General features: G+C 38.6%; 1 protein-coding gene across 1 annotated transcript in view; it reads left to right on the top strand.

Annotated features, from left to right (window-relative positions):
- MRTFA (myocardin related transcription factor A) overlaps positions 1-25,016 on the top strand; it is a 198,516-nt gene that overhangs the window by 8,547 nt on the left and 164,953 nt on the right. The gene's annotated exons all lie outside the window — the stretch shown is intronic.

Consider the following 25,016-nt stretch of genomic DNA (forward strand, 5'->3'; position numbering starts at 1 on the left):
TTAATACCTGAATGCTGATTCTGAAGGTGAGCCTAGTAGAAACAATTTGATGAAAACTGGGCATGACCTGTACAGTTTGGACAAGGTATTCATGACATTTTATTTTCAACATGTTTAATAACCTGTTGGGTGCCTAAATAAAACTGAGTTAATTATAGTGTAACCTTTTGTTCTATTTGGAGAGTGTTAAGGGATTTTTGAATACCCTCCAAAATTCACCTTCATCAAGTAAGCTTAGAAAGCTCTTTCTAGAGCAAGGATCCTCAAAACTTTACCTGCATGACTCTCTACCTCTTCTGGCTACTTCCTTGTTTTCTTTTGAAAAAGCACAGTAGATTTTCATACTGTTTAGAGAGAAATGATGAGTTAGTTTGAAGTTGAATGCACCTGTTTTCAATCTGGCTCTACTTCTCACTGGCTGTGTGATCCTGGGCAAGGGAATTAATCTTTCCAAATCCCTATTTCCTCATAGTTTAGTTGTGAGAGGTAAATAAATTACATATAAAACATTTTGCACATGATAGGCATTCTGTGCATGTTAATTTTCTTAACATCCAGAATTTTTCTTTTGTAGCAGTAGCTATGGTTACAGCTAAATAATTGTTTTTATGTTTTTCTTATAAGCTTTGTGAGGCCATGGACCATATCTGCCTCTTCATTGCTATTTTTTCAACATTTGGCATAGTGCTTGGCATGGCAAATAATAATAGATACTCAATAAATACATGTTGAATGAATGAAAGTGACCCACCCCTTCTCATCCTATCCTCTCTTGCCTTAAAAGACAACATCCTGAACTGAGTTCCTTTGGCCCACTTGAGAATTAATCAACTTTTTACTGGATATTTGGTCCATTAATGACTAGAGCTAGGTAAAGGGCAAGACAATGAACAGATGAGTAACAACCAGAAAGACAACATGACAATATCCAAAATAAATAATAATACTATAAAATAGCAGTACTCTGGATTTTCTAACCCTCTGTCATCTGAGGGTTGTCAGCCCCAAATTCTACCAAAACAGTTATTGTTGAGGCCACCACTGATTTGCATGTTCGTGAGCCAGTGAGTTGTCCCTAGCTTAGTAAAATGGTTAGTATTAAAATTATTCAGGCAAGAACCTTGGCATCATCTTCTCTTCCTTTCCCATTTCATATCCAATCCATCAGTGAATCCTGCTAGTTCTGTTTGCTAAATATATCCATATCTGATTGCTTCTCACCACCTCCATTGTAATCATCCTTGTCCAAGCCATCAGATTAGTTTCCTGTGGCTAGCTACTGTAACAAAGCACCACAATCTTGGTGGCTTAAAACACCCATATTTATTCTTTTAGAGCTCTGAAGGTCAGATGTCTGAAATCAGTTTTACTGGGCCAAAATCAAAGTGTCAGCAGCAGAGCTGCACTCCTTCTGGAGGCTTAAGGGGAGAGTAAGTTCCTCACCTCTTCCAGTTTCTGGTGGCTGCCAGCATTCCTTGGTTTGTGGCAATATCACTTTAGTCTGCAAGAGCAGCATCTTCAGATCTCTATGCACATCTCTTTTAGCTCTGTGTCAAATCTCTCTCTACCTCCCTTTTTTTTTTTTCTTTTTTTTTTCTACCTCCCTTTTATAAAGATATGTGATTGCATTTAGAGCTCACCCAGATAATCCAGGATAATCTACCCATCTCAAGATCCTTAACTTAATCACATCTGCAAAGATTCTCCCCTTGTTTTTGTTTTTTAAAGATTTTATTTATTTATTTGTGAGAGACGCAAAGAGAGGCAGAGACCGTCAGAGGGAGAAGCAGGCTCCCCAGAGGGACCCCGGTACAGGACTCGATCTTAGGACCTTGGGATCATAAGCTGAACCAAAGGTAGACACTCAACCACTGAGCCACCCAGGTGCCCTGAGATGTAGAGTTTTAAAAATATTTTTTGGATATTAGCCCCTTATTTAGATATATGATTTGCAGATATTTTCCCCTTTCAGTAGGTTGCCTTTTCATTTTGTTGATGGGTTCCTTTGTTGTGCAGAAGCTTTTTAGTTTACTGTAGTTCCACTCATTTATTTTTACTTTTGTTGTCTTTGCTTTTGGTGTCTAGCCTAACTTTTCTCGAAGGTTAGTGCATGTTTTGCAACTGAATAGTTTAGTAGCCTATTTCTTGCCTGTAGAATTTTGATAGCCTTCTTTTATTTCATTCTCTTTCTTTCTGTGTCAGGCCAAGTTGGCAGTGTTTCTACTGACAAAACATTTTTAGAAACCTTTTGGGTCTCATTTGTATGTTTTGGGGATTCTTATCATTAGACAGGAGGATCCTCCAGAGATATTTCCTGGTTATCTCATTCTGTTCCTAGCTTCTCTTTAGATGATTGGTTGAAGAGATCCCCGAGTTACATGTGTAATATCATCAACACTAGTAAAAAGGTTGTCCAGCCACACATCCTTGGCTTTCTCTCCACAGTAGTGCTTTCTTAATCATGCATCTCTATTTTAGTGTTTTTTTTTTTTTTGTGGTCCAGGTAAGCTAAAGATTTTCTAAATCATCAAGTCCTGATTTGTTTGTTTCTTTTCTTTCTTTTTTTTTTTTTAAAGTCCTGGCTTCTTTTGTTTAACATCTCACCCATCAATTTATCTTTCCTCTTGCATTTTACTGTACACAGCAAGAAGAAACTAGGCTGCACTTTCAACATGTTGCTTGGAAATTGCCTAAGCTAAATATTCAAGTTCATCACTTAGAAATTCTGCTTTTCACACAACTATAGGACACAATTCAGCCAAATTTTATTGCCACTATATAAAAAGGGTTGTCTTCTAGTTTCCAGTAAAGTTCCTCATTTGTTTCTGAGTCTTTACTAGAATGTTCATCTTTTCCCCAGTTCATCTTTAATGAACTGGGGAAATGTTCATCTTTAATGTTCATCTTTTCCCCAGTATTCTGTTTATGATGACATATGTATTCTCTAAAACAATAAGACTTTCTCTACTGTACTTCTTTTTTTTTTTTAAAGGTTTTATTTATTTATTCATAGAGACACAGAGAGAGAGAGAGGGGCAGAGGAACAGGCAGAGGGAGAAGCAGGCTCCATGCAGGGAGCCCGATGTGGGACTCGATCCAGGGTCCCCAGGATCACACCCCAGGCTGCAGGCGGCGCTAAACCGCTGCGCCACCAGGGCTGCCCTCTACTGTACTTCTTACTTTCTTCTGAGCTCTCACCAGGAAATGTCCGTATTTCTACCAACGTCTTTTGAAGGCAACCTAGGCTTTTTCTATTATGCTTCTCCAAATTCTTTCAACCTCTACCCATTATCCAATTACAAAGCCACTTCCACATTTTTAAGTATTTAAACAGAACACTTCACTTCCAGATACCAAAATCTATACCAGGGTTCAGCCAGAGAAACAGAATCAGTAGGAGATATACATTAAGAGATTCATGTTAAGGATTTGTTCCTTACATGATGTAGGGGCTGGCTAAGCAGATATGATATACACGGCTAGGTTGTCTTGAGTTGAGGTTACTATCCACAGGTAGAATTTATTCTGGGAAATGTCAGTTCTGCTCTTAAGGATTATTAGCTGATTGAATCAGGCCCAGTTAGGTTATCTAGAACAATGACCTTTGCTTAAAGGCAACTAATTATGAATATTAATCACATCCACAGGACAGCCTGGGTGGCCCAGCAGTTTAGTGCCACCTTCAGCCCAGGGCCTGATCCTGGAGACCCGGGATCGAGTCCCACGTCGGGCTCCCTGCATGGAGCCTGCTTCTCCCTCAGCCCGTGTCTCTGCCTTTCTGTGTGTCTCTCATGAATAAATAAATAAAAATATTTAAAAAAATCACATCTTCACAAAATAAAATCTTCACAAAATATCTTCACAAAAACAATGTTTGGATAACTGGGGGGCAGTAGTGTAATCAAGTGACCCATACAACTGACCCATCACATAATCATTATTTCTTGTTTGAATTACTGTAATAGCTTCCTCTGCACTGAATTCCCTGTTCCTTTTTTGATTTTTTTTTATTCTTCTCTCCATATAGATTATAGATCTTAAGCTCTGTTTTCCAGAGTCAGTTTCATGATCTACGACTCTCCCCCTTGCTTACTCTACTGTAATCCCACTGGCTTCCTTGCTGTTCCTGGGTATACCAGGTCTTTGTACCTGCTGTTTTCTCCGCTTGAAATATTCTTTCCCTAAATCTCCACATGGTTTACTTCCTCACTTTTTTCAGATTTTTGCTCAGTTATTTCCTTATTATAGAGACCACCACGTATTAAAAAGTCATCTTACTCCTTCATCTGAGGCAGCTTCTGTTTCCCTTACCCTGTGTCACTTGCTTTACAGGACTTGACATGAATTCATTTTTTTTTTTTAAGATTTTATTTATTTATTTGAGAGGGAGAGAGAAATCACAAGTGGGAGGGAGGGGCAGAGCGAGAGGGAGAGACAAGCAGACTCCCTGCTGAGTACAGAGCCTGAAGTGGGGTTTGATGTGGGGTTTGATATGGAGCTCGATCCCAGGACTCAGATCATGACCTGAGTCAAAGGCAGACACTTAACTGACTGAGCCACCCAGGTGCTCCAACATGTATTTGGTTTGTCTCCTCCCACTAGATCATAGTCTCTATTAGGGCAGGTATTTTGTTTATTGCTGTATCCTCAGCACCAACAGTACTTGGCATATCATAGTTTCTTTTTTTTTTTTTTAAGATTTTATTTATTTATTCATGAGAGACACAGAGGTAGAGACAGGGAGAGGGAGAAGCAAGCTCCATGCAGGGAGCCTGATGTGGGACTCGATTCCAGGACTCCAGGATCGCGCCCTGGGCCAAAGGCAAGCGCTAAACCGCTGGGCTACCCAGGCATCCCATATCATAAGTTCTTAATAAATATTTTTGAACAGATTAATGAATGAAGGGGCAGCCATTTTCATTCTTATTTTACCTCTCATGTGCTGTTTAACATAGTTGATCACCTTTTTAAAGCCATTTTATGTTCTTGGTATGACGTTATTCTCCTAGTTCATCTGATATTTTGTTCATTTCTTCTTTTCCTCTTAGCGTTCTTTTTGTACTGCCAAAGGTGTTCCTGTTCTAGTGTTCCCCATTTCTGTTAATGGTATTTCTGTCCACCTGGTTACACAAGCCAGCAATCTGACAAGATATCTTTGACATCTAACTCTCTCTACTCACATCCATTCTATCATCAATTTCTGTTGGTAATCACTCCAGAAATACTGATAAATCTTATTTGTTAACTTCCCATTTCTACTAAACTCATTCTAGCTAGGCCAGGCCATGTTCTTTCCAGGACCATGTCAAAAATTCTTACCTAGTTATACTGCTTCCATTCGTCTTTTTGACTCTTAATCAATTCTCTACACTGAAGCCAGAGTTTTAAAATGCAAATATAATTATACTTTTGCCTCTTCCCCTAAGCATTTCACTGGTTATATGCTAGTTAAAGTTAAAGAAGACATAAAGACATTAAGTTACCAAGCAGGTAACTTAAATAAATGGAGTTGGATAGATCAGGGATTTTTAATAAGGAGTGGTAAGAACTGTGGCAAATTGGAGAGGACATGCCCTATCTAAAGAGGGTTGCCAGTTTAGTTTGAGGATATTATTGACATGTGGGATTGTAGGCCCACAATTGCTGATCTTTTGATATTTTTCAAGGGAAGCCAAAAATCTGAATTTTTTTTAAATTGTAAATTTTCTATTACACAGTATTAGCAATGAATTAGCAATTTTTTGAGGATTTTTATTTATTTATTTGAGGCAGAGATAGGAGAGAGAGAAAGCATAAGCAGAGGGAAGAGGGAGAAGCAGGGGGCTCAATCCCAGAACCCTGGGATCATGACCTGAGCTGAAAGCAGATGCTACACCTACTGGGCCAGCCAGGTGCCCCCCATTTAAATTTTATTTTTTATTTTTTATTTTTTTATGATAGTCACAGAGAGAGAGAGAGAGACAGGCAGAGACATAGGCAGAGGGAGAAGCAGGCTCCATGCACCGGGAGCCCGATGTGGAATTCGATCCCGGGTCTCCAGGATCGCTCCCTGGGCCAAAGGCAGGCGCTAAACCGCTGCGCCACCCAGGGATCCCCATTTAAAATTTAAAAATGTTCTTGGGGTGCCTGGGTGGTGCAGTTGGTTAAGCATATGACTCTTGATTTCGGCTGAGGTCATGATCTCAGGTCATGAGATCGAGTCCTGCATCCAGGTCCGTGCTCAGGGCAGAGTCTGATTTGAGATTCTCTTTCCCACTGCGCCGCACACTCGTTTTCTGTCTCTCTCTCTCTAAAATTGACAAATAAATCTTTAAAAAAAAGTTTTTTTAAATTTTTATTTATTTATGATAGTCACAGAGAGAGAGAGAGAGAGAGGCAGAGACATAGGCAGAGGGAGAAGCAAGGCTCCATGCACCAGGAGCCCGACATGGGATTCGATCCTGGGTCTCCAGGATCGCGCCCTGGGCCAAAGGCAGGCGCTAAACCGCTGCGCCACCCAGGGATTCCGACAAATAATCTTAAAAAAAAAAGTTTCTAAAAAAAAAAAAAAGTTTCTTAGGAATAAATTTAGTTATATATAATTCAGTCTTTAGACTGAAAAATCACAAAACGTTGCTGAGAAAAGTTAAAGAAGACATAAATATGTGGAGATATGCCACATTCATGGTTTGAAAGACCCAGTAATGTAAAGCTGTCCAGTCTTCCCAATATCCAGTGTGTTCACAATCAAAATCTCAACAGACCTTTTGTAGAAATTGATAGGCTGAATCTAAAATTCACACGGAAATGTAAAGGATCTGGAATAGCCAAAATAACTTAGAAGAACTTGGAGGAATTACATGATTTCAACATATAAAGCTAGATTTATAACAACAGTGTGGTATTAGTATGAAAATAGGCATGTGGATCATTTGAACACAGGGAATGCTAAAATAGACACACATGGTCAGTTAATTTTTCCACACAGGGTTAAATGTCGAGGGGTAGTCTTTTCAACAAATGTTGCTGGAACAATTGGATATTTGCAGGAAAAGAAATGAATATCAGTACCTGTCTCACACTAAACACACAAATTAACTTGAAATGGCTTATAGACCTAAACATGTAAACTAAAACCATAAAATGTATAGAAAAAACTATAAGAAAAAGAAAACTATAAGAAAATGTATGTCACCTTGAGGTAGGCGAAGATTTTTTAGGAAACAAAAGCACTAACTATAGAAGAAAAAAATTGATGTGACCTATCAAAAGTAAAACTTTCTGTTCTTTAGAAGACACTATAAGAAAATGAAAAGGTAAGCCACAGACTGGGAGGAAATATTTATATATACACACACAGTATTTGTGTATATACATACACGTATATAATTTCATATGTAGACATTTATAGATACATTTATTAAAGAACTTATATATTTAGAATATGTAAAAAACTTTTATTTTATTTTTTTAAAGATTTTATTTATTCATGAGAGACACAGGGAGAAAGAGAGGCAGAGACAGGTAAGGGGAGAAGCAGGCTCCATTCAGGGAGCCAGATGTGGGACTCATTCCCGGGTCTCTAGGATCACGCCCTGGGCTGAAGGTGGTGCTAAACCACTGAGCCACCCGGGCTGCCCTGTAAAAAACTTTAAAATTCAAAATATGGCAAATGACCAATTAAAAATGAGCAAAAGATTTGAATAGACACTTCATAGAATATATTCGAATGTCCAAAAGCATGTGAAAAGATGCTCAACATTATTAGTCGCCAGGGAAATACAAATGAAAACTATGTGACATACTAATTCATACCCATTAGAATAGATAAACCTATTAGAATAGATAAAAATAAAAAAATACTGACTATTCCAAGTATTGGTGAGGAAGTGAAACAACTGTAATTCATGTGTGTTGTTGGTTTGAGTGTGAAATAGTACAACCACTGGTTAGGTTTTTGTAAAATTAAATACATAGTTAATCATGCAGCCTTGCAGTTCTGCACCTTGGTGTTTATTACCTAAGAGAAATGAAAATATATATTCCCAGAAAGACCATGTGACTCTCTATAGCAGTTTCATTCATAATGGCCAAAGTTGGAAACCATTCAAAGATTATCAACAGGTGAATAGGTAAACTGTGGATTTATTCAAGAGACAGAGAGCAAGAGAACAAGAGTGCAAGAGCACAAGCAGGAAGAACAGGGGGAGATGGAGAGAGAATCCCAAGCAGACTCCATGCTGAGCTCAGAGCTGGAAGTGCGGCTTGATCCCATGATCTTGAGACCACAACTGGAGCTGAAACGAGGGGTCGATGCTCAACTGACTGCACTACCCAGGCGCTCCATATTAGTTTCATTTAAGTTGAAGTTCTAGAATTGGCAAGAGTAATTTATAGTATTAGATCAGTTGTTGCTTATAGGGTGGAGAGAGGGGGGAAAGATTGACTGCAAAAAGACATGAGGAGTGATGGGAATGTTTTCTTCTTGATTGGGAGTGATTACACAAGAATGTGCATTTGTCAGAACTCATTAGAACTGTTCACTTAAAGTGGGTGAATTTTGTTGTAAGCAAATTAAACATCAGAGTTGATTAAAAAAATATTGTTGGTCAACATTCTGTGGACTAAACACAAGGTGCTTGTATGTCAAATTTGGTTGAAGTTAGCTAGTATCTAACAGCTGATCTATACACACCCCAACACATGTGCACACTACAAAAATGCCTGGCCCATAATAGGTCTTCAGATTTCTGTTGAATGAGTGGATGGATGAATAATTGCAACACTATTGCAAGAAAATGCCCACATTCTTCATCCTTCTGCAGCTTTTCAGCTTCAGTCACTTTATGGACTTAATTTGTTTTGCTTCTTCTGTCAGTAGTACATTGAGTACAAATGAAGTTATTCATTTGTTCCAATAGTTGATGAAGACCTACCATATGTAAAACCCTGCCTAAAATAAAGTAATTGCTTAAAAAAAATAAAATAATTGCTAACTCTGAAGAATTACACAAATGTCTGTTGATTATATATATGTGAAATTAACATTCAGTTTAAAAACAAAGGCTGGGTAAGCTGCTCTTGCTTAGAATCTGTTTTAGCTACCATTTCTTTGTCTTATGCATTTACACTGCTATCTGTGGAAAATAACATGGGTTTAATAACAGACTCTGTTCTTTTTTTTTTTTTAATTTTTATTTATGATAGTCACAGAGAGAGAGAGAGAGAGAGAGGCAGAGACATAGGTAGAGGGAGAAGCAGGCCCCACGCACCGGGAGCCTGACGTGGGATTGGATCCCAGGTCTCCAGGATCGCGCCCTGGGCTAAAGGCAGGCGCTAAACCGCTGTGCCACCCAGGGATCCCAATAGACTCTGTTCATTATAACTTCTCAAATGAGAGGAAGGAAAACATTCCAGAATATCATTCTGGTATAGCTGTAGAAATGCAGATTTCTTCCTTTCTGATTTAGAGTCTATGAGGGATGAGAGGCCTGACTAGAACCAAATTGTTTCTTGGTCTTGTAGTCTGTAGTCGTATGCTGTCTTCATCAAACTTGATCATGTAGACTTTTATAGGTCACAAAGGAGAATTATTACATGTTTTTTCAATCAGAACTTTATTTTTAAAAATATTTTATTTATTCATGAGAGACACACAGAGAGGCAGAGACACAGGCAGAGGGAGAAGCAGACTCCCTGTGGGGAGCCTGATCTCAGGACTCTGGGACCACACCTGAAGCTGAAGGCAGATGCTCAACCACTGAGCCACCCAGGTGTCCCATCAATCAGAACTTTAAAAAGCACTGGTCATTCTGTACTGATAATTGTTACTTTGTGTGTAATCAGGCTGCCCTGAATTCTCTGAACAGCCGCCTTCCTCCTAATTCTCCAAACTATGTTCTTGCCCATTTTTTTAAAATGGTAATTGGAATTTTTTTTAAGTTTATTTATCTAAGTAATCTCTACACCCAACGTGGGCCTCAAACTCACAACCATGAGATGAAGAGTTCTGTAATCTCTGACTAAGCCAGCCAGGAGCCCCTATCCTTGCCCATTTTTAAAGTTAGCCTGAGGCTTAACTCCTTTACAAAACAACTCTCCTTGATTAATGAGTCATGACCTCAAACTTGTTTTCAGACTTTCCTTTCCCTATAATACTCATTTCCAGTTTTTCTTTTTTCAATGTCACATTTCTTTTTTTTTTTTTCATTAAGACCTTTTAATAGCATAGTTAATAGCATAGTTCATTGTGGCATAGTAGCTGCACCTGATAGCTGTTTTCTTCTCCATGTAGCTAATGTAAGAGCTGTACCAAGTGAGTTTAGTAAATAAAGAAGATTGCTGATAAATCCTAGCATGAAGCTGAATAACATGCAGTATGGAGTCCAAAATGGATGAAAGTATAGTGCTCGAGAAAACTGTGGACTCAGTCTTTTCTCCTTCATTTTTCCTTGGTACATTACCCTGAAAAGGAAGCCGAGGAGATTAAGAGTTGCTTTTATCTGATAATAGCTCAGAAACTTAAGAGGAGGCAGTTCCCATAGAAGCAGTCTGAGTCCAGTAGGAGAGCTTAATGAACTGCCTTTACCTGAGCAGTAGTCAGAGTATGTCTCTGTGTTGAGACATCAGAGGGACTGAGGAATGTAGGAATGAGGAAATAAGAAGTGGGTATTGGAATTGCATATGTGTGTAATCTTGGTAGTTTATTTTAATTTGAAACAATCTGTTATCCTCATTGACAGATTTCTCTGATGAACTGTTTCTTTTTAAGCCCAAGCTAGAATTAACATCAGACTAAAGAAGGACATTTGTTTATCTGCCGTTCAGAATATAATATTTCAAATACCTCTTTAGTGGGTTCAGAATCTTGTTTAGTCATTTTCACTATCCCAAGATTAAATATACTTTTATTTTACATTCCTAACAGCAGTGCACAGAGTTTCCAAATTCTCCACATCCTTGCCAACCCTTGTTATTTTCTGTGGGTTGTTTTGTTTTTTGGATAGTAGCCATCCTAATGGGTGTGAGGTGGTAGTCTTACATATTTAGCAATTTTATGTATGACGGGTAGCATAGTGTTGTCGCTGTAGCTGTTACCACGTGACTTTTCCCCCCCAGCAATTCTCAGTCATGCCTGAAGTGCTTATTACTATTATTATTTTTACTTATTACTGTAAACTCCATAATGGCAGGGACCTTGTCCAGTCTCATCACTAGTATCCCTAGGGCTGAGATAGTACCTGACATGTTACACTTCTTTAGTGAGTATTTGGTGAATGAATGAATGAGTGAATGAATGGAATGTAGACACAGTGTAATGGTTAAAACCAAAGACTTAGCATCAGACAGACTTGAGTTTGAATTCTGATTTCCTCATATGTAAAATAGGTTTGATAATGCCTTCCTCCTAGGATTTTGGTGAGATTAAATGAGATTGCACATGTAAAACCCTTAGTATAGCACCTGGCACATTCTAATTATCTGATGAGGGGTGACTAATATTATTAGAAAAAGGTCATCTGGCCAACAGGGCATCATTGGGCTTGGGGTTTAAAGATCCTCATTCTGTCACTAATAAGGAATATAATATTGGAACAAGTGGTCTAATCTCTTTGGTCTGAGGTTTTTTCCTCTGTAAAATAAGAGCATTAAGTTAGGTGAACCTTAAGGGCCCTCTTGCAATTTTCATTTGATCCCTACTGTTATGACTGTATGTACTCCTGCAATCACTACCACTTTACAGTATCTCAACTTTAATTACAGTAGATTGTTAATCCCAGAGTCTGAATCTCAGAAGCATCTAAATGATAGAATTGACTTAAAATAATTTTTTATTTTTATTTTTTTAGAGAGGGAGAGGGGCAGAGGGAGAAGCAGAGAATCCTTTTTTTTTTTTTTTTAACTTTTATTTATTTATGATAGTCACAGAGAGAGAGAGAGAGGCAGAGACACAGGCAGAGGGAGAAGCAGGCTCCATGCACCTGGAGCCCGACGTGGGATTCGATCCCGGGTCTCCAGGACCGCGCCCTGGGCCAAAGGCAGGCGCTAAACCGCTGCGCCACCCAGGGATCCCAGAAGCAGAGAATCCTAAGCAAGCTCCACACCCAATGCAGAGCCCAATGTGGGGCTCAGTCTCATGATCATGCAGTGATCATGACCTGAGCTGAAATCAAGAGTCAGATGTTTAACTGACTGAGCCCATCCAGGATCCCCTTAAATATTTTTTTTTTTTTTTAAGAAAAGATAATTTCAGGATCCCCGGGTGGCTCAGCGGTTTAGTGCCTGCCTTTGGCACAGGGCGTGATCCTGGAGTCCTGGGATCGAGTTCCATGTCAGGCTCCCTCTGCCTGTGTTTCTGCCTCTCTATTTCTCTCTCTCTATGAATAAATAAATAAAATCTAAAAAAAAAAAAAAAAAAAAATTTTTTAAGAAAAGATAATTTCATTTCAAAAGTTAAGTCATTGGGATAATTGAAGAATAAGTTGCTTTAGTGAAAGAATAGTTGCTTTAGTGAAAGGTGTTTAGTAATGATTTAGTATACCAGGTTGCGTTTGACCACCCAATGGTCATAGAAGTGGAGAAATGCAGATTCTACTGTAGATTGCAATGGTAGTTTGTTGGTTTTGCTAAGCTAGCTGTGTTATACTCACTTGGGGAGACTTGCTTTGAAGATACTTTTCTGTCCATTTGCTGTGCTGCTGATTAGAGGAAATGAAATAATCCTTAAGACTTCTGACTTCTGAGGTGTGGCTGGTTGTGTCCCTGCTCTTAGCAAGTGTGGGACCAGATAGGCAGACTTCGTCTGTCTAGGTTTGAGAGAACATTTCACCAATTTGCCCATCTAAGTAAGAGGTTATGGCTCCATCCAGCACACTTAGTATTAATATATATTGTTTAAAAAAAGATTTTATTTATTCATGAGAGACACAGAGAGAGAGAGAGGCACAGACACAGGTAGAGGGAGAAGAGAGAGAGAGAGAGAGAGAAAGAGAGAGAGGCACAGACACACAGGTAGAGGGAGAAGCAGGCTCCATGCAGGGAGCCGATGTGGGACTCGATCCCTGGATCACACCCTGGGCTGAAGGCAGTGCTAAACTGCTGAGCTACCCGAGCTGCCCAGTATTAATATTTTTTACACAAAGAACTTGGAGCAGAGAGTAGAAGAAACTAGTTTTTATTAAGTATCTGTTTTATGCTGGCCACTGTTATGTGCTTTCATGTATGCTGTCTTTGATTTTGTTGACAAAATGGTTGTTTTTGTATATACTTGTTACTCATTGTCACTAACCTTTTTTTTTTTTTTAAGGATTTAATTTATTTATTCATGAGAGACACAGAATGAGAGAGAGAGAGAGAGAGAGGCAGAGACACAGAGGGAGAAGCAGGCCCCATGCAAGGAGCCCGTTGTGGGACTCGATTCTGGGTCTCCAGGATCACGCCTTGGGCTGAAGGCGGAGCTAAACCCCCTGAGCCACTGGGGCTGCCCATTGTCACTAACTCAGTCACTTACAGACTTACCTGAATTTAGGAATGGTCCTTGTGTATGAGGCTCCCTGTAGCTTTTGTTAGGGACTCATTGCAGTCACTGCAGCCCTAAGAAAGTACATACTGCTTTTAAGGAGGAGCTCCTTTGGCTTCATTAAGAGCAAATAACTTGGGGTGCCTGGCTGGCTTAGTTGGAAGAGCATGGGACTCTTGATCTCAGTGTTGTGAGTTCAAGCCCCATGTTGGGCATAGAGATTACTTAATAAAATCTTAAAAAAGAAAGGCAAATAACCATGATAGCTGGCACAAACTCCCTTATCTCTTTGGAGGTGCTTTCTGGTGGTCTGTCTCCAAGTAGGAATCCGAAATGCTTTCCCCACTGAAAGATAGGTATTGCAGTTGATGTTTAGGCCTCTAAACGAAAACACACGTGCACACACGTCTATATATACAAAACTTATTTATCTATTAGTACATTGGTCATGTGGAATTTTTGTAATTTAGATCTTTATTTAAACATTTGTTTAGTGGAAAGAGTATGGGCCTTTGGAAGCCACTTATCATGGGGTGAGCTGGCACTAGTGTCAACGTCTCGGGGCCTGTGTCCTCATCAGTAAAATGGGATGTACTTATCTTGTAGGGATATTATCAGGATTGAGTGAAATAATGTGACAAAATCTTATGGGTTTTCCACAGATGTTGGTACTCTCACTTCTTCCATTCTGACTTTTAAATAACAGAGTAAAATATCTTGGTTGCATGACTTAGTTTGTTAGTGCTTTTATTGTTAGCCACATGCCCTGAGGATTGATAGTGGAATTTATTTTTCTTTCTTTATCAATTGCAAATGCTATTAGCAATGTATTCTTGTTCAGACTTTGGAATGAGAAAACTTTTTTTTAAAGCAGAATTAAGTGGATTTGTTCAGGCGGCTTTCTAAGATCTGGCAAATTTGGACAGGAAAATTAGAATTGCTTTCATAGTGGAGTTCCTACCTGGAACATAGTTGGCAGTGAGGAGGAAGGTTATGCAATTACATACATTCCTTATCTGAGGTTTCGTAAAGCGTATTTTTGTCTGAAACGCTGGAGGAAGTCCCCTACTCCCTTCCTTTCAGTCAAGAAGCTGATTGTGGAATAGGAGATGAGTGAATGAAAATTAATCTGACTTTGGCAATTAGAGAATGAGAAGAATGCTTAACCCCCAGGCATCTGGGCTTGTTTCTGTTTTCCAAAGATCTCAATGGTCATGACCCATTAGTTGTAAGCATTTTTTTTTTTTTAAAAAAACCCTCAAACCAAAAAACAAAAAACTATAGGTGAAGCCTGGACTGAGTAGCAATTTAAAAGATTTTAGGTTGGTAATAGAATTGCAGAGATAATTTCCACTGGCCAGAATTTTGGGGTTTTGGTTTTACTCATCTACAATTCTTCTTGGTAAAAATTATTATTCTTTTTCAGTCCCTTCTCCCCAAGGTGGCAGGAATGAACTTAAAAACTTAAACTGAATCAAGTAACTTTTCTAGATTTTAGAATAAAATATAGAGGACAGTCCCGGTGGCTTAGTGGTTTAGTGCTGCCTTCAGTCCAGGGTGTGATCCTGGAGACCCGGGATCGAGTCCCATGTCAGGCTCCTTGTATGGAGCCTGCTTCTCCCTCTGCTTGTGTCTCTGCCTCTCTCTCTCTCTCTCTCTCTGTCTCTAATAAATAAATTAAATCTTAAAAAAAAAGAATAAAATGTAGATTTCTTTATCTATACTGCTGTCACCTCTTCTTTGGTATTCTTTTCCCCTTCAGTCCGTTCCATTATTAACAGCTGGTTTTATTTTAGTGTTTTCAACTTTCCTTACCACCATATCTAAAAAGTACTTTCTGCCCACAAAGCCTCTTCTTTGTTTCCTTTATAACTCAGACAAATTTATAATTACAGTTGACCCTTGAACAATGGGTGGGTTGGGGCACTGAACCCCACACAGCTGAAACCCATATATAAATTTTGTCTCTCCCCAAACATAAAAGCCTGCTGACCATAAGCCTTACCACCGATAACAAATAGCCTGATAACAAATAGCCTTACTGGTAACACATATTTTGTATGTTCTATGTTTTAACTGCTATATTTATACAATAAAGTAAATTAGAAGAAAATGTTATTAAGAAAATCATAAGGAAGAGAAGGGACCCACGTTCAAGTGTCATCTGTAGTTTGATGGCTTGCTTGCTTACTTGTTTTTGTCTTCCTATGCTCCAAGTTTATAAACCCCAGGAGGGTAGAGACCATGTTTTATTCTTTTTATCTAGCACATGCTGACTGACATATGCTGGTCTCTTTTTTTTTTTTTTTAGAGGAAAGTTAAAATTAAATATTTATTGTGAAAGATAAGAAAACAAAAAAAAGAGTTCAAAGAAATTATACTGATTATCACAAATTAGTGATAAATATATTGTATTTACTTAATTGTACCTCATATGCTTATATATATATAGAGATAAAGTATATAAATAAAACATATAATAATTTAAATTTTTGTGTTAATATAAATAGAATAATTTTCATTTTGATTTCAATAATATTTATATTTAAGTAACTTTACTGTTTTTTTTTTAATTTATTTTTTATTGGTGTTCAATTTACTAACATACAGAATATATACTGGTCTTTAATAAGTATTGAGTGAATGATCATTTGATAACTTATGCATTATAGAGAGATACATTCTTTAGTTCATTTTTAAAATCTTAATTGACTTTATTACCCAGCAATTGCAAGTATTAAAATATGTATTTTCTATATAACCTACTGTGAGGTGATCAATGTTAAACAAAATATTAATTTTCATAATTTGTTTCAATGCATATATTTTTTAAAGATTTTATTTATTCATGAGAGACAGAGAGAGAGAGAGAGGCAGAGACACAGGCAAGGGAGAAACAGGCTCCATGCAGGGAGCCTGATGTGGGACTTGATCCCAGGTCTCCAGGATCAGGCCCTGGGCTCAATGCGGCGCTAAACCGCTGAGCCACCCAGGCTGCCCTCAGTTCATATCTTCTTGACCAATTCTTTTCTTTCCATTTTGCCTTTGAGTCTGAAGAATTTTAACCACGATAGTTATGGACTTGAATATTCATCTGCAGCTACTTATATACTCCTAGTGATTTTATCACAGCCATCCTCTAAGTGGTTTCTGGAAAACATGAGGACGGACTTCATTCATCTTCACCTCATAGGCTCTTTAGCACCTGAAAGAGCCCAGCGACTGGCCCACACAGACTGCCACCTGGCCTGCTTGGCTTGGTGGTGCCTCAGGCACCCTCCTCCTTCCATAGCTTTGTAGAAAAGAGAATCTTTTTTTTTTTTTTTTAATTATTTATTCATGAGAGACACAGAGCACAGAGAGAGAGGCAGAGACATAGGCAGAGGGAGAAGCAGGCTCCCTGTGGGGAGCCCGATGCGGGACTCGATCCTAGGACCCCGGGATCACAACCTGAGCCAAAGGCAGATGTTCAATCAGTGAGCCACACAGGTGCCTGTAAAATGATAAAGGTCAAGGTGGGCAAAAAAAATGATTTGGTTCTCTCTCTTTTTTTTTTTTAATGTTGGTGGGGTTTTGTTTGTTTAAGTAATGTCTATATCCAGTGTAGGGCTTGAACTCATAATGCCAAGATTAAGAGTTGCATGTTCCACTGACTCAACCAGTCAGGTGCCCCAAATAATTTGTTTCTGTGGGTTGGATCTTTCAGAATTAACTTAGATGGTGCTGGAAAAACTTTCCCTGATTGGCCAGGGTTGGATTAGATCTCCCTGTTGTTTGGTCTATAACACCATGTGCTTGCCTTTTATAGCCATACACTCCCTACTTAGATTCCCTGAGAGAGAGAGAATTTAGTTTATCATTGTATCCTCAGCCCTCAGATTGGTGCCTCAGACATGGTAGTTGTGTTCAATAAATACTGGTTCAGTGAGAAATAAGTGTTAAAATTGAGGTATTAAGAACAGTTTTTACACTGGTAGGTTATGGAGCTTATTGGTCCCAAGAATTACTTTGTTCTTTGTTTTCAAGTTAAGTATCATGACATAAGTTTAAAAAAAATCTTAATTATGGAAAATTTCAAGCACATACAAAAATAAAGAGAATAATAAAATGAACCACCACTGTGTGCCTATCATTCAGCTTCAACAGTTATCAACACATGACCATTCTTGTTTAACCTTGCTCCCCCTTCTTCCTCAATATTTTAAAACAAATCCCAGACATGATATCATTTCATCTGTAAATACTTCAGAAGAGTATAATCAATTTAAGAACTAGTTAACTCTTGGAAAAACCTGATACAAAAATTCCATTTGTCTCCTTGAATCTAATTGTAGATGCCAGCTGGTGAATTTCCATGTGCTAAACCACTCCCAAGGCTTGACTCACTATTGAAAGCATATACTCCATTGTAATTGCTGAGATAGCAGCAGTTTGCTAGAATATATTATCATGGTTGTTTCTGTTTGGGTAGAGAGAGGTTACCAATAAGTAAAAACTCATATGTCAGAAATAATTTGGGAGATGTATAAAGACGAATGATACTTTCTGACATTGTGCATTACAGGCCTTTGAGATTTTGCCTGGAACATGAAAATGAAATATGGTTTGTGGATTATTAGAGTAAATTCCTGTAGTTCTTTGTGAGTGAATTCCTGAGAGTCACAATTAGCAGTAAAATGAAAAGTAATGGTGTCAGAAGGCCCAGAGTTAGATTCCTAAGCCTTGGAAGGTTGAAGGTTTAGAACTTGGGCCAGAGGAAAAGTCACATGGCATCGGTAGTGGTTATGGTTAGTTTTATTCTAGAAGTTAAACTTGTGGCCTAGACCTCTGTAAATAGCCTAGGTTAAATAACATTTCCTTTGGGAAGGGAAGAGAGGCACTCTTTTCTTTCAGCAAATATTTTAAAGGATTAAGTACTATCTTGTAAAATTTGAAGATTGGCACTGAGTAAATGGTTGGACTAGAACAGTGTTTTCTCATGATCCCAGTTTTTTGTGGAAAAGCAATGAAACGAGGATGGAAATGATCATAAGCACCTTTAACTATTTAGTCACATAGGAGAATAAGACTGATTCTGAGAGGCTGCGGTGTAAGTCCCAGCCCTGTTAGGACTACAGCTCTGCTTTTTCCTTAGCCTGAATCACCATATGATTTTGATAGGAGATGGTAGATATGATGATCATCCCAAGTTAATTCTTGGCAATTTATTTTGAAAATACACTCTTATTTTTGCCTTTATACTCCCATAACCCTTAGGTAATTCCTCTATTAAAATACTTAGTACACAGTGCCTTGAATAGGGATTTTGTCATAATCATCTGTGTATCCTTAACATCTAGCACATGGTCACTTGGAAAATATTTGTTGACACATGATGATCCCTTTCCAGCCTTGAGATGGTATGATTTTGTGATTTCTCCAGTGGCCTGGACCAGAAGAATATGGGAATAGTGCTATTCTGATATAGGCTCCTCTCTGAATTCTTTTTCTTCCTAAATGGTGTTTAGTCTCACACTCTGAACTATTCTTTTCTTTTGGGACCTTCCAGGAAATAGAAGGAGAAAAAAAAAAAAAGTTGTGTTTAGAACAAGAAGACTTATGTCAGACTGAAGTTGATATGTTGGGATCACTGGAATCCTCCAGTTGCAGTCAGGATGAAGAATTCAGTGTTGATAATAGATGCCAGGAGCTTGTTCTCTTTTGTTACTCTTCCTCATTTACTGAGATTTGGCTCCATATCTATGACTGAGGTGGATTTCAGTCTTGATCATCAGGCTTTAAAAGATGTAGTCAGTGATTGGGAATTAATCAGCACCAAATTATGAACATGTCTTTTTTCACGTATGTGGTAACTGCTGAAATTAATTTGTTGTAAAACTGTAGAATCTACACCAAATTAAACCTATGGTTTATTATCTAATACAGGATAGTAAAAGAGAAATGTCAAAAACCATTATTTCATCAACCTGTTTATTTGTTGCAAATTTGGAAGCTGTCTCAAACTCAACATACACAGAACTAAAACGATCCATTTTCCTCCTCTAAACTTTTTCCCCACCAGCAATTTTCCCTGTCTTATTTTATGGCAACTCTCTTCTTTTAGTTCTGGTCAAAACTTTGGACCTTATATTTCTCTTATACCCCATGTGCAGTCTGCCAGGAAAACTCACTGGACCTGTGTTCAAAATATATCCAAATCAACAACTCACCATCTCTCTTGCTACTACTTAGACAGTGGTCTAAAGCCACTGTCCTCTCTTGCCTGGATTATTGTAGCATGGATTATTGTAGCATTTCTTAACTGATCTCCCAGCTTCTACTCTTTACTTTTGGCACAGCTGCCTGAATCATTCTCATTATACCTACGTGAGATCATGTCACTCCTCTGTTCAGAAACCGTGCTGTGGCTCCCCATTACACTCTTGAGTAAATACCCATAAGGCCTTATCTTCTCTGGCCTTCTATTAACCTCTCTGACCTTACCTACTGAATCCCCCTTGTTCACTCTGCTGCAGCCACATTAGCTTTCTTGCTATTCCTTGAAGGAGACAGTCCTGCTTCTGCCTTAGGGCTTTTTTAGTGACTGTTTCCTGTGCTCTTCCTCTAGATACCTATATGGCTAACCTTCATCACTGTCAAATCTTGCTTCAATGTCACTTTCTCAGTGAGGCCTACCCTAATCACCTTATGTAAACATAACTCCTTTGCAAAAACACTTCTGATTCCCTTTATTGTGATCTACCCTTTTCCCCCTAAAACATTCATTATATTTTAAGATCTATATAATTTCTCTCTCATAATTATTCCTTGAAAGTGAGTTTAATGGATTCATTTTATATATCTATAAGCTCTGCTTAAATGCAGGTAGACTTAGAACTTTGGTTATTAAACTAACTTTCTGTCATTTTCAAGCATCCAAAAGAATGCAGAACCTAAAACCAAGAAAAAGAAAAGGAAGTGCCTTAGATAGTCAAGAAAGAATTTTTGAGCATTGTTGACAATTCCTGAGAAGACTTAAAGTGCCAAAAGTGCTGGGAGTAGTTGGTTCTTTCAGAAGTTGAAGGAGTGTGTTGATTAAACTGGCAATGTCTGGTTATAAATAGATCAGTGTTTTTTGAGAAGCATAGGTGAAAGGATGTGCAAGAAAGGCAGAGAAAGCAGAGTATGGTGGTAGTCATAGTGGACAAGATTTGAAGTGACTAGTGCAGGGAATGAGTGGTAGATTCTTGAGAACCATCATGGAGAGCCAGAAGATAAGACACATCTTTGTGGAGTGGAAATGGGCAAGTGCCATAGAAACACTTTCAGATACAAAATATATTAAAGCCATAGACAGAAGGACCCTTTCCTTTGAATGTAAATGAAAACCACAATGAGATACCACTTGAGACTTGTTAGGATAGCTATTATCAAAAACAAAACAAAACAACAACAACAACAAAAAAAACCTGAGGAGAAACTGGAACCCTCGTGCATCATTGGTGAGAATATACACTGGTACAGCCACCGTGAAAAGCAATTTTGGTTCCTCAGAATGTTAAACATAAAATTTCCATACAATTCAGCAATTCTACTCCTGAGTGACACTCAAAAGAATTGAAAGTGGGGACTTAAACAGATACTCGTACATCAATGTTTACAGCAGCATTATTTACAGTAGCCAAAAGGTGGAAACAATCTAAGTGTCCCTCCACTGATGAATGGGTAAACAAAATGTGATAATGTACATACAATAGAATGTTATTTAGCATTAAAAAGAAAATTCTGATACATGCTACAAGGTGAATGAAACTTGAAGACATTATGCTAAGTGAAAGGTTCCTGGATACAAAGAGACAGATATTGTATGATTTCACTTACATGAGGCTTATAGAATAGGCAAATACATAGAGATAGAAAGTAGAGTAGATCTTATCAGGGACCAGAGGGAGGAGAAATGGGGAGTTACTGTCTAACGGGTAGCGTTTCTATTTCGGATGATGAAAAATTCTGGAGATGGATAGTGGTGATGGTTGCACAACATTGTGAATGCACTTGTTGCCACTGAATTGTACACGTTAAGAATGGTTAAAATGGGATCCCTGGGTGGCGCAGTGGTTTGGCGCCTGCCTTTGGCCCGGGGCGCGATCCTGGAGACCCGGGATCAAATCCCACGTCGGGCTCCCGGTGCATGGAGCCTGCTTCTCCCTCTGCCTGTGTCTCTGCCTCTCTCTCTCACTTTCTCTGTGTGAGTATCATAAATAAATAAAAAAAAAAATTAAAAAAGAATGGTTAAAATGCTAAATTTTATGTGAAATATATTTTAACATATACTTTAACCCCCACCCCCGAACCCCTCTCCTTTAGGTGTAGCTGTGCATGCATGAGAGTGGGAGTATGTGTAGGGAGGGCACAGATATGCTGTTCCACAATGAAGGCAGGTGTTCCCCACACGGATGCTCAGACTTCAGTGATGGTGGAGATGTGCTTTCTGGTGGGTGATACAATAACCAGCTAGGTCATTCAGCTCCTTCTCCTGCAGTCATATTTGTAAGCATAGGAGAGTCATTCAGTCATTAAGAAAACGTTATATTTTAGGGGGATTTCCTGGGTGGTTCAGCGGTTTAGTGCCTGCCTTTGGCCCAGGGCATGATCCTGGAGTCCTGGGATCGAGTCCCGCATCAGTCTCCCTGCATGGAACCTGCTTCTTCCTCTGCCTATGTCCCTGCCTCTCTCTCTCTCTCTGTTTCTCATGAATAAATAAAAACACAGAGACAGAGAGAGGCACAGAGGGAGGAGAAGCAGGCTCCATGTAGGAGCCTGACACGAGACTTGATCCCAGAACTCCAGGACCACGTCCTGAGCCGAAGGCAGCTGTTCAACTGCTGAGGCACCCAGGCGTCCCTAATGCCTAATTTTTTAAAGAAACAGCCTTTCTAAAACTTCAGGGCACACACATTTAATTTTTAAATTATTTTCAGTTAGGGAAAGCTTGTAGGTATTTAAATTTTTCTTCTGCTATAATTTCCAAAGCATTTTCTATCTTAATAAAGCTGTGTGTTCTGTAATATGTAGTAGGATAAATACACTGGACTAGTAATCAGATTCTGGCCCAAGTTTTTATGTTATCAAGTCACTGAACCTCTTCTACTCTGGTTTCCCAACTGAGAATGAAGGGATTGGATGTGTAAACTTCCAGGGTTTAGTTATAAAGTTTTAGTCATTTTATTGGAATTTTTCTAAAGCTAGTAATATAAAAGATTAGAAGAACTTTGTTTATAATACCGTTCACATAAAAATATAATTCATTTCAGTGTAGCATAAGACTGGATTCTAAAGGGGCTTAGTCAGTGGATGACTAAAACAACTTTTTTATAAGAAGGTCTCGTTTAGAAGTCAGTTTCAAAATGCATTCTCTGACAACATTGAACTAAAATCCTGGATCTCATTTTGATGTTAATAATTGTAAGTAAATTGTCATTATCTTATATCTTCTTTCTATTCATCTATTTTTAAAAGATAACTCATCACTGTGTAGGAGTTGGCTTTTTCTGTTATGGCTTCCCTAGAAATACTTCTGCTTTAGTCTTTCTCCCTTAAGTGCCTTTTCCTGAGAATAAAGGATTGAGTTCATACCTTTGCATAATGATTTAGAGAGTATTTTAAGCTTGGCATGTTAAAACCTGGCTGACTCCATTAATATGTGGACAAACTAGCACATTAGAATATTTTTTAAGTTCCAAGCCACAAGTTGTGCTTTAAATGAACATGGGCATGTATACAATTAATATTTAAGCCTTGGATAGCACAGACATTCAAAATGCCCGTTGCCCTGGGTGACTGGTTTTCAGCAAGGCTCTTGCTTGCCCTGCACATTTCTTCCTCTGCTTTGAACAGTGCCAGGAGCAGAGTCAGGAGAGGGTTTATTCCTTTGGCGCTCTGCTACTCTCTGCTTTCGGCAGGCAAAAAGGCTGCTGTTTTACTTCTTAAACTCCTACCATATGGAAAGTTTCTATAAATAAATCTTGGATTTATGATTGGACTTCTAAATTTGTAACCTCCACGATCCATGGCTAAAGCCAATATAAATACCTATTTAAACATGCAGACTGCATACAAAGCTGTGGCACTATTTCCCTGAGAATGGTCTCCAGCCACAATATCTAAATTATCAATTCAGTTAATTTTTTCTGTCTCAGTTGGCATGAATGAAGACCTCATTTTGTTGTTAAGCAAAAAGTAGTGAGCCTGGTAGTTTTTAGTGAATCCACTTTGACTTTTTATTTTCACTTTGACTTTTTGTACATGAATTGTTGGCATAGTTATATAGCAGATGTATTCATGAAAATGTAGAAGTGCATGAGATTTTGACAAACGATCATTTAAATGTACTAAAGGAACTGACGTTTTAGAGGAATCCTTTTATTATTTATTTTGTAAATTTGGGTCAATGGTATTTCAGTCAACAATACTATAACGGGCACCTGTTATGTGCCAGACACTGTGTTAGGTCTTAGGGCACATTGAGTTGTATGAAAGATGATTCCTGTTCAGACAAGTAAGAGAAAAAGAAAGAGGAAACGTGGGGACAATAAAATGTTTTATCGCTCTAATGGAAAAATGGACAAATGCCATGTGAGTGTGGTGGAGAGGCAAGTAGATTAACTCTGGGGAGTTGGGAAAGGCTTTAGAAAAATGTTTCAATTGAACCTTTAATAATAAAAATGATTTCTAACTAGCTGTAGTTTATTGAGTGCCTACTGTTTACTAGGATTAGTTAATGCTACCTACCAGGGAAAGGGGTAGGGGGGCATTTTATGCAGTAAGAAAACTGTGGAACTATCAAAGATTGTATATCCCAGAAGTAAGAAGTTTGGTACAGCTAATGGAAAGAGGAGGGAGATCAGTGGCTGGGTGCTTCAGATTATGAAGGACCTCAGATACACAATGTGTCCCTGCCACCCTGTTTTTGGTCACATTTCCTTGCCTGAAAAGCCTTTCTCCCCTCTTTGCTGATGTACCTTTTTTTAAAGGTCTGGCTTTTATGTGAAGCTTTCCTCCCCTTTTGTCAAAGCTTATTGTTTTTACTGAATAGTTGTACAAGAGAGTATACCTCATAAAAGGGCATTCCATTTTTTTTAAAGATTTTATTTATTCATGAGAGAGACACACAGAGAGAGAGAGAGAGAGAGCGAGTGAGACTGGCAGAGGGAGAAGCAGGCTCCGTGCAGGGAGCCTGATGTGGGACTCGATCCCAGATCTCCAGGATCAGGCCCTGGGCTGAAGGTGGCGCTGAACCGCTGAGCCACCGGGCTGCCCAAGGGCATTCCATTTCTTGAACCATTTCTTGTAGTATAGTCTGATCTCCCCAACTAGTTTCTCTTAAAAGACAGGATAAATCCTCTTTAGCACCTGGTATAGTGCTCAGCACATTGTGAGAACTCAAGAAATACATAATGAATGGATGAATATGGAACATTTGTAGATATATCAGCTATTGAGACAGCCCAGCTACAGTGGTCGAGATCACCTACATTTA

The sequence above is a fragment of the Canis lupus genome, chromosome 10 (assembly GCF_003254725.2).
Source record: "Canis lupus dingo isolate Sandy chromosome 10, ASM325472v2, whole genome shotgun sequence".
Classification (NCBI taxonomy): Eukaryota; Metazoa; Chordata; class Mammalia; order Carnivora; family Canidae; genus Canis; species Canis lupus.